The sequence below is a fragment of the Austrofundulus limnaeus genome, unplaced genomic scaffold (genome assembly GCF_001266775.1).
Source record: "Austrofundulus limnaeus strain Quisiro unplaced genomic scaffold, Austrofundulus_limnaeus-1.0 Scaffold126, whole genome shotgun sequence".
Lineage (NCBI taxonomy): Eukaryota > Metazoa > Chordata > Actinopteri > Cyprinodontiformes > Rivulidae > Austrofundulus > Austrofundulus limnaeus.
Window position 1 is genome coordinate 1,434,345 of NW_013952528.1, and position 11,531 is coordinate 1,445,875.

At 37.9% G+C, this 11,531-nt stretch overlaps 1 protein-coding gene across 2 annotated transcripts in view; it reads right to left on the reverse strand.

Annotated features, from left to right (window-relative positions):
* hecw1a (HECT, C2 and WW domain containing E3 ubiquitin protein ligase 1a) overlaps window positions 1-8,276 on the reverse strand; it is a 53,408-nt gene extending 45,132 nt beyond the window's left edge. For both annotated transcript variants that reach the window (XM_014015291.1, XM_014015290.1), the window contains exon 1: window positions 8,071-8,276. The gene's annotated coding sequence lies outside the window, so the exon portion shown is untranslated. The remainder of the gene's footprint in view (window positions 1-8,070) is intronic.
* Between the last annotated feature and the right edge of the window lie 3,255 nt (window positions 8,277-11,531).

Sequence of the window (11,531 nt, forward strand, 5' to 3'; positions counted from 1 at the left end):
CCACCAATGAACCCAAGTTTGTTGGTAGATTTAAAAAAAAACCTCCAGAAAGTCATTGAAATAATTTGAAACTGACAAAAATAATAAAAAGGAGGAAAAAAATACAAAAAGCAAAAGCTAAAAACTATCAAATGAAAACCAATCATTGCTTTTGCAATAAGGTTAAACAGAATCATATTAAAAACAAACTAATAAAACTTGCCTTGACAGAAAGGATGGTAACCTGAGAAAAGATTGAAAACTATTTGACTGTGAGACATATTAAGACTCAGGTGTCTTCCAGCCTATAATAAGTCTACCAAAATATTTAAAGGGTAAAAGGCACTCACTGTGATGTTTGGTATCATGGTGTTTATCAGACTGTACATGGACCACAAAAAGCTAAATGCAGAGTTGTCTCTGCTTRGAAAACACATTAACAAGCAGGTTAAATATAAAGGCTATACCATCTAATAATACCATAATACCAGCTTGAGGCTCCTTCGACTACAGCTACACAAATTATTTAAATTTTTAAAATTATTTAAAATTATAAAATTTATAATTTTAAATTTTAAAATTATTTAAAATTATTTCAATACTAACTTAATGACTCATTTTGCACACCCCCTCCGATCTTGAGTTTGTCATGACTGTCTTTGTCCTGTAATTTATATTTTTCTGCACAGTATCTTGCCTTATTTTTCATTTTTATCCAATTTCATCTTGATAGCCTGTTACAGTAATTCTATTCTTACTTTTATTTTGATCTATATTTATTTTTTATTGTTACTCTCTTTAATTCTATTATTATTGCTACAATTGATAATGTCACACAACAAGATACTGTTCCTGTGGATTGATGTATGTATCTGCTGCTGCTACTACATCTGAATTTCCCTGCGCGGGATAATAAAGGCTTTTTCTTCTATTCTAAAATTTAAAGAGCACAGAAAAGTGGCCAACCTCCATGGATGTGACTGCAGAAAAAAACTGATGACAAATTGATGAGCCTGATATTAGAGAAGAGTCCAGAACAACKTCCAAAGAGATAARAGTTGAACTCCATCAGTTTCAGATCGCACCACCTGTTTGATGGTTAAGCCAAAGGAAGAAAAAAAATCGAGGAGGACACCATATTGAAAGCAAATTGTAGAAACAAGACTTTTGCCAACAAGTATGTTGACAAGGCCACAAAGCTTCAGAGAGAATGCCCTTTGGTCAGATCAGACAAAACCTGGGGTCTCATTTATAAAGGATTGCGTGGAAAMYWTACTAAAAGTGAACGTACGGCCAAAAGGCAAAAATGGCGTACGCCAAAAAAATTCAGATTTAWAAAACCGTGCGTAYGCATGTTTCTGCACATCTTTCCTTTATAAATCACAGCCTCACGTCAGAGTTTGCGCACGAGGTCCCGCCTCAGGTTCTACCCTCTACACGTCCACACTCAACCATAAACAGTCAATGTAAAGTACCTCATGAATGTTAAGATGTATTTAAATCAGTCAGCTGATCAATGTCAACAAAAGTGATTGGCTCAAACGCGCTCCTTCGTGTGTCTGGAGGTTGACAGGTGCTGACTGACAGCTGCTCACGTGAACAAAATGTCTGTAACTGACACAGATTTTCCCTCATTTTGCTTTAGAGTAATCTAACGATTTTTATAAAAAAATACTCAGCTTCAAATTAATTTTCCATCAGAGCCTGCAGGATGATAAAAACAATAAAAATAAAATTAAATAAGTCAGATAAAATTAGAAATAAGTCCACCGCTCTTCTCCTCGTCCTCTCCCCTTCCTGCCTGCTCTGTTATCCACGGCAGACACCCCAGCCCCGTGCGCGCACACACCCACACCCACCCCCCACGCGCGCGTGACAAACACGGACTTTAAACGTGAAGTTTTATAACATCCACACTGGCGAGGTGGATGTGCCCTGCGCGTGTATCCAAAGCGTGACTTCTGCTGTACTGCTGTTCTTGTCGGGGAGGGGTCTGTGGGTCAGGCAGGGGTCTGTGGGTCAGGGTCGTCTGAGGAGGAAGCAGATGAAGGGAGTTGCGCACGGGAACTTTTATTTAAGATTTAAGTTTTTTTATTTCAAAGGTCCTCATGGCTCAGCAGCAGAAGCATAAATATTACTGTTTAAGAAAGCTGTTGATAAAGTTGAATAATAATCTAAGTCTGATTATGAAGGTAAATTAAATCTCTGACAGTGATCATTACACAGTGTGGCTATAATTCCCCACTTCATCATCTGTGTCGCAGTTTCACGTCTCCAAAATGAGCGTACGCATGGGTCAAAGCTGGTGTGAGGCACCACACATTTTCACGTCAAGTTTGGATTTTATAAACCACAACCTTGGCATAAAAAGTGGCGTACGCAAGTTTCTGGGCTCAAATTGTGCGTACGCCAGTTTTATAAATCCGACCCCAGAGCTTTTTGGCAACAAATCCCATCTGCTTTGTGTTCATGGACCCAAAAATTAACCATACAGAGCAAAGAACACAGTAACTACAGTGAAACATGGAGGAGGATCAGATATGCTCCAACGCTGCTTTGTTGCATCTGGTACAGGGTGTCTAGACTCTGTACTGGGTTTGTACCCAGTACAATCTCAAGACTATCAAGGTATTCTGGTTCAAAATATGCTGCTCAGAGTCAGAAAGCTTGATCTCAGTCATGGATGATGACCAAAAACACAGCTACAGTAAATACCACCCGCTTCGGATGTTATCATCCATTAAATGGACATTATTAGCCGTTATCAGTCCCATACTGGCTTCAGACTGTCCCGACTGTGCCGCCTAGTGGGTTCTCCGTCCCATAGAATGGCTTCAGACTGTCAGGTGGTTAGCATGAGGCATAAAGCCACTAAGGTTTTTAATGCAATCTGGTTAATATGAGGCATAAAACCACAAAGGTTAATTTTAGAGAAAATGACATGGGCTATGATAAAGTAGACCGGGGTCTACCTGTCCGGGGGTAGCAGATTGTTGCATTCCAATGCATATGGCACTGGTAACCCACTAGGGGGCACAGTCGGGACAGTCTGAAGCCATTCTATGGGACTGATAACTTCTAATAACGTCCATTTAATGGACTGATAACATCCGAACTGGCTGCTAAAAACACCCACGAATAGCTATAAAGGTCTAAGTGACCTAATAATCTATGAACTAAACCCTGTTGACAAGTGTAAAATGTTTTTAAAATTTGRCCAAAYTAATCTAACAAGCATAAATACATACACACTATGTAGTGTTGTTTTAACACAGACTTAGCTGTGTACAGTTCCTCTAACGTGTTGGTGACGCTCTGCAGGACCTGGAACTAAAGGCAACAGAACTTTTCATCTAAAAGGATTCTTCAGTTCAGAACAGATGTTGTCATAATTATTGTTTCAGAACACAGACAACACGGACAGTGTATGAGGAAGTCTGGAATGTATCTGGTGGAAATTCAGTATGGCAGACTAATGATCCCTGAGACCACTCTGAGGCCGCCATGCTTCAGCTTATTGCTCTCCTCAGTAAGTTACTATAGCTATGATCTAATCATCTCTGTCTACATGAATGTTTGACTCTGCAGCTGCTCTCTATTCCCTCTCTAATCAATGTTCTTTGGGAGTTTCATGAAAAAAAAAACTGTGAAAATGCATTCTCACTTCTTACAGACCACACTAGAGGAGCGAGCTAACTACACTGTGGTTTAGCACCATAATGATTCAGTAGAGACAACCAGCCCTATGCTATGGTCTGCCAGGGCAGGTGTGGTCCAGGTGGTGAACCTGGCTGTCTACAATACACATACGAGTGAGTGAAAGTGTGGGAGACATGTCGTAAAGCATGGTGTTGGTGTTGCCTACAGTTAAATGGTGTTATAAAGGTGCAGTTAAAGTAACGTTTATATAGTATGAATTTGAGCTATGCAGCAAAGATTCCTCTAAGAATACAATGTGAGAGTATGTGGGCTGTACAAAAAACACTAAAAGAAAAAACACTAAAATGGCCATCATTAGTGCTAACAAGAAGATGAGAAATACTGTCACCACATTGCAACAATCTGTGTGTACAAAGTTACCATCCTAAGTTACAGCAAGAATGACAGCAGACCATTGTCGTCAAAGTAAAAAAAACAAAACTTAGCAAAGAAGGTCAATGTTTTGCTCATAATTGTTATAATTGTTGGAACCAAAACTTCTAAAATTGCGGCATTACTTTTCATAGCAAGGCTGAGCAATAAATCAATAACACATAACACCCAATAAATACATATCGTAAAAGACACATGATCAATATCAATACAAAATATATAATAGAAAGTTGATCATTTCATTGAACTTCAATCCAGAATCGAACGGCATTCTGGGGGATGTAGGCAGAGGAAAGGCTTTAGCTGCTCGACCTCTCATGGCCAGCCATGGTTGATATCACACTCACTCTTTGGTAAACTAGCTAAATCCCATAGAGCAATATGCGCAGCAGCAGTTTCATGTTTCACCGCCGTGCCTCATAACTACTCGGAGTGACACACTTATATTGTGATTAGGGCTCCACAATACTAGGAAAACCTCTGATGTGTGATAACAGTGATTAACACTGTGATGATGACTTGCAATAAATGAACATGCAGTGTTGATGTATTTCTGCTCTGAGTTCAGAGCAAAAAACAACGAATACATCATTTCCATTAAAACAGTGCAACTAGACACAGCAGCTGTATTAGCAGTGAACAACAAAGTGCCTGCAATAGTTTCTTAATGACATTAAACATTGTCCATTTACCATTTTATGATGTTCTAAATACTAAAAAAATATCCCTTACTATTAGGTTTTTAAATAATATTAAAAACATCTGAAAATAAGTTAAAGAATTTTAAATAAAAGTTAACAAACCTAAATCCAACTGCAAACGTCTAACATTTTCTCCACTCACTAAGAGGTTATGATTTGATGTGGTATGTCAGGTCCATTCTGTTTATCAGAATGATGCTGACAAAACACATAAATGCAAACATTTGAGACAAGCATTTATTGTAGTTTACACAGTTTTATGTGATACGTATATTGCACAGGCTGCTATCACTATAATGATAAATTTACAATATATCGTGCATTGATACATGATAAATTTTTAGCCATATTGCCCACCCCARTTTCACTGCTAAATATTATACATAATTAGTTGAGAAATCATTGAAAACATGACCTTTTCGGTCTCTGTTTGTTAGAAAATAGTTTTTGAGTTGAATAAATGTGTTAAATTTGCACGTTGACCACTGGAGATAGGCATCAGCTCAGCCTGCCCTAGTTTTCAAATGGGCAGCTCTGATTGAGGTCTCTACCAGAAACCTGGGAGCTGGAGGGTTCAGCGCAGTGTCTTAAACATGTTTATAGAATAAAAATCCAATTGCTTTGTTGTTTTTAAAAATACTTTTTGCATTCTCCATGTGCTAACAGATGATACATTATGCACAAGATTGTGCATAATGTATTCAAGGTTCAATCAAAAGGACTATAACTAACTGACTAACACTATTTACCTTTAAAAACCTTTTAAATCGTCTGTAAAGAGTTTATCTTGAATTTAAGTTATAATCTTATTAATGAAAATGTGTTTACGTTTACCGCATTATATTTTACTGGAAATCCCTTAAACATACATTATACAAAATGACCAGTAGAATAGATCTACTCAGCGGCCCATAAGTCAAACACCCTGTGTTTAGCTCAACAGAGTGGATGTCAAACAGGGAAGACGTGAAGACAAGGACAACACTACAGAAGACCTGTTTTGTCACAGGACCAGGATCCATCATCAGCTTCCTGAGCTGGGACAGAGCCAACCACTGCAGAGCTCCAATTAAATTAAAGAGACGCCAACAAACAGCTCTGTCCTCTGCTAGCTACAAGCCTTTCACTATCTGTGTGTGTGTTTGTGTCTGTTAGCAAAATATCTCACAAACCACTGAGTAGATTTTATTGAAAAGTAGTGCCAGCCTCAAATACTTCTGCATGTAAAAATCACCCCAATACTTTGGACAGATTCTTTATTCTTGGTGATGTCATTTCCTCTTCCACTTCACAAGTAACTGAGGACAAAAAATTAAAAATCATCTGTAGTTTTGGAGATATTTTATTTACAGGTGATGTTAAGGCAGCAGACTGATGTGTTCCTAATGAAAAATGTGTTTCTAAAGTCATTATGTAAYATTTAAGTACTAACTTATTAACTACTCTGTATTGGTAGTAAGTATCAGAAAGTACTTGTACTTGGCCTGAAAAAAGAAAAACTATTATGGAGACACCCCTGATTAGATGTCAAATTTAAACTGATTGACCTTTTAAGTGATCCAATTAAAGACTAGACATGGGTTTTTATGATGTAAAAACAAGTGTGCATTGCCACGTAGCATGTCATTGCAGCATGGCTTTGCCTGCAGCATTGGACTTGCAGAATGAACTTTGACCAAGTTCAAATGTGTTTTCTGTACCAGCTTGTGCCTGTCACGTCAGCAGGTGTTTGTAATTAAGGTAATTGTGTGACAATATGAAGTTCGCAGAGATTTTTGTTAAAGTTGCAGTAGCTGGATTTGAACCCTGATCTCCCGCATGAAAGCCCACAGTGCTCATCATGACACTATTGGAGATGTGGCAGAGGACAATCCCAGGGATTGGATTGTATGTATACAGAAAAAGTTTACCTTGCCAATGCAATTATTGACACTTAAGTGCAATATAATACAGCAATAGGACAACATAAAGACAGTATTACAGTAAAACATCAAAATACAATCATATTAATATTGTAATCACTGAACTACTGAGTTTAAATATTATGAAACTATGGTGCAGTACCATTTTGTGTAGAGGCAGCAGGGGGCAGTATTGGACCAATACAAGGCTCCATTGACTGCCATTATTATTTATTAAACATTAATATTTCAAAAACCATAAGTTTTACAGGCACCAAAAGGCATAGCCATCATTTGGCACAGGGGTTTTACAGATATAAATTACAATGGCAGCTCTAGGACAAAGTATGCAGGAGGAGAAGCATGGCAAAGTTGAGATGACTTGGATGGGAAACGAATCACAATAGTGATTGCATTGCCAGTGCAATGCACACTGATAACCACCACAGCTAATTGTAGGCAACACAAAAACGGCTATAACTCAGTTGGTTTTAGAGATATCAAGCTCAAATTGAATGTAGTAGTAGCTGAGAGCCATCCACAGTACAAACACAGAGCAATGTGGTCTCTGTTTAAAACTCGGGTATAAAAGATGGAGGGTTCACATTCATTAAAGAAATATGAATTAGAAACAGCTGAAATCATTTAATTTATTTGTTTTTATTTTGGCTTGAGTAAAACACATATTGTTGTAAATTTAAAAAAACTAAATGACTGATAAACAGTACTGGTTTGTGTTTTAATATTAAGATTTAGAATTTAATCATGACAGCCTCATGTCCATCTGTCACAATATCATCTTCAGAAAATCAGCTGAGTTGTTCCTGTTCTGTGTTAACTCCATGATAATAAACCAGAGAGTGAAACAAAAGAAAACACATGACGTGGTGTGTTTTTAAGAGGATTTCACGGTGGGAATCCTCACACAAAGAGAGGAGAGGAACCGCTTCTCACACTCTCAGTAAATCCCAAACCAAGTGGGCGACTCCTCCAACGTCACCATTCCAAACCTCCGTCCAAAAAAACACGCGTTTCAATGTCCCACCGTTTCCCCAAACATCTCAACCTGTTTAATCAATGTAACCGCGAACCCACTCAGTGTGGGATCCAGTCTGTGGTTCGGCTCACGTGTGGGACGATGAGATACAGCAGAACATTGGGAGAACCGTTTTTGGTTTTTTTTAATCGTGACCAGTTCTACATTTTTGGCCTAAAAAGAGTAGCTTCCCAAACGACGGAGACAACCCGAATCAGTTGTCTTGCTGGAGTGATTTCCGGTTCTGTGCTGCTGGTAGCTCCGAACGGCTCGGTTCCAGAGGCAGAGCACGATGCGGGTGATGATAATGATGAGCTCACATCATCCACAACATTACACAGCAACAATGGAGACAGCCTACCTGAAACAGAGGCACCTGCCGGTGGATCATTCTCCACAGCTGAGAGGGAACAACACTCTGTTTACTCCCCACCGAGGTCCATTTGGACGGGGAGGAAAAAGCGAACGGAACCAGCAGATCCAGCGTCGGTTTACGGAGGCTGGAGTCACATTCTCTATTCTGTTTGTGGACCACAGTCAAGCTAGGCAAAGGACAAAAAAAACTACTTCCTGTTCATTTAACTCCATCCCAGAACCGGAACCTGTAAGTCGTTTGAGCTAATATTGGGTCATCCAGAACAATATTAAAAGTATGTTTAAACCCGGATAAACACGTCTCTGTTTCTTCATATTTAAATTAGTATCTTAAAATAAAAAGGTAGAGACATTACATTGAAGGTTGTACTTCCGGTTTTGTTCACAATTCTCTACATTGATAGAGCTGGGTACCAGAGGCTCTCGACCAATCAGAAAACGTGTTTTCCGCCTCGCGTGCGCTCTGCCTCTTCTTCCGCCCGCATCCTTCTACCTCTCCTCTCCTAAAGCATGGTTTCCTTCAGAGGAGCTGCAGTTTGTGACACGAAAACCTGATAAACACAGCGCATCCTTCATTTGAAAGACAACTTTCAACAGAACGGAAATCCTCGGGGCCTCGGAGAAGACCAGATGTTACATTATTTTATTTTTTTAAATTTTATATTAATTTTTTCTCAGTGTAGTGATTTCGGGTTTTTCTCCCGTTTCTCGTATTTCCGTGAACTACTTTGCAGTTGACCAAGTTTTAATTCATGTTTTTTTTTTATCCAATCAGGTTCTTTTAATATGACGTCTCCAGGCAGACGCGTGTTTAAAGAAGCTTTCTCATTGGTTAAGACTTGTCAGGACAGCAGGTGCAGGTGAGTCTCTGAGGATGGCTTTGTTTAATAATAGGCCTACCTCACAGAAAAGGTAATCAATCACAATTTTATCTGCAAGCTCTGGTGATTCTGTTTATTTATTTATTTATTTATTTATTTATTTATTTATTTATTTATTTATTTATTTATTTATTTATTTATTATTTATTTATTTATTTATTTATTTAAGGACACTACTGGACCTTCAGATGGATGAGCGGTATTCAAACGTGTGTAAATTCAACAATTCGCACCTAAATCAAAAGAAAATTGAAGTTTAAATATTCTATTTAGGCTTACACTTAAAATTTTCTGTAATCCCATAACACAGCCATGGTTATGATGGTAAAAGGTGCCACATCCTTTCTCCCCTGTTTAGTTCTCTAATCTGAGTATGTGTTCAAGTGTTTGTTTACGTGTTGCTGTTTTTACTGATTGTTTACAAAGCAGCTCATGAAAGATTTGAATGAAACTCTCACAAAGTAATCATTGGCTCTGTGCATCTTTAATAAAGTAACCTTTAGAGTCAACCCAATTCAACACGGCTAACAATTTACAAAAAATAGCCCAGTCAGGATTACAGATTTTGATGTCCAGGTTGGTGTGGTAGTCTCTGAGAGTCAAGTAGGCCTATAAACAGAGAGCAATGTGTTTGCAGATGTTCTGCTGTTAGTTTGTCAGTAAGTCCAGCAGGTGGCGGCATTGAGCTGMTCTGCTAAGAACAGCCACAGGTCAGGACAAAACTAGCATGGCCCTTGCCTTCCTACAGCTCTGCTCAATTCTAGTTTCTCTTCTCTGCTCCTCTGTACGAAGCAAAGTGAAGGACAAGGGTCTGGTTTTTACCAGGCTAGGAAAATATCACAGGAAGACATTTCTACATTTAATCACCTGTCTATGATCACATACTGTATGTATATGAATACACAATATTAGTGATGCAGGAGAAGACCATTCCAAGTGTCGCATTAAAGCATCTCTCAGTGTTTTCTTTATTCCTGTGATCACAGGGAGAAAACATTCAGTTCAGGAATTAAAATAAATTCAGCAAAAGAGAAGAAGTTGATGAATACTGAACTGTTTTCTCAAAAACATTTATTCATTTGAGATTTGAAAAACATTACTGTCACTGTTGGTTTCTTCAAAAAATATTATTATTATTTTACTTTAGATATTTATTTCTAATAATAATTGTATTGTTTTAGCACTAATTTTGGACTGCGATATTTTGTCTTTGAGAATTTACATGCACCTATTTGTGTGGCTGGAAAGACAGTCCACCTCCTTTTTTTCCTTGCATGCCATTTTTAGCAATTATGCTTAAAACGTTGATATATGACATTCTAATTTTTTTTAATCAGGTCAAAGTTACATGAAGACAACAAGAGAGTTGCATCTGTCTACTTAACCAGTTAATTTCTATTGYGTTTGAGCAAACAATATCATTTTATTGGGGGGTATTTTGACTGGATCAAATTATTGTGGGGGTCATAACCCCCCTAACCCCCCTGCAAATTACACCTATGGGGTGAGAGAGGTGGGTGAAAAGGTGTAAGGTGTTGAAAACCCACCTGCAACTCATAAGTAAAATAAATCATCTCGATCTGCAACTCAGCATCTGCACATCGATTAAAAACCTCACTTGTGCTGATTAATAACAAACGTATAAATTCTACATGTTTGATGGGAGAAATCTACATTTTCCCTCAGATACAAACCTCCTGATATGAGAGGGACAACTGTGAGGATTTGTAAACATAGTTTTCCTTTCATCAAAGTCTGTTGAAACCTTTGTATCAGCAGTGTGTCTCAAATATATTAACACACCACATCCTCCAGTGTAAAAATATAAGTACTGTTGTGAATCAAGCTGAATGTCTCTGGTCCATTCTGTCTCAGAGTGTCTGTAATCCACTGTAGCCTCTGTTTGTTGTGTTGTTTTCAGAAGCAAATTGAATTTAACCCATTTCCTTTTYAAACAAGCACATGACGGTCTTGTGATTATCTCTGTTTGCTTTCTGAGTTGGTGGATACACCATCTGTTTAAATCCAAACTGAATGTTTTTGTACATTTTGGAGCAGGATGCATTCAGTTTGTTGGATCTTTGCAGTTCTTCTGATAATCGGGCCGCAGGAGTTTACAGCTGGACCTCTTCATGCACAATGCAAAGTGGAATGGTATGACTCCTGCATTCTGTACACGTTTTGATTAAGTTAAATGTTTTGTTTCTCTATTTATTTTCCTTATCTATTGGTTTTAGCAGCTCTCGTAACGTAATCTCTGATGGGTGCGTGCTAAAAATATTTGTTTCTGGGTTTTACCAGTGCAAGAATCAGGCTGTTACTGCACATCATTTATGTCTGAAAACCATGCAGTGGTTCATGAAAGATTTTGCTAACACAATAAAGCAGTGTTGTATAAAGTACCACAAAGTGATACTTTAGTAAAAGTACAAGTATCTTATCAAAATTTACTTTGGTAAAAGTTAAAGTCTCCTTTAGGAATATTACTTGAGTAAAAGTCTTAAAGTATTTGATATTTTTTGTACTTAAGTATTAAAAGTAAAAGTATTTGTGGTAGAACTAATAC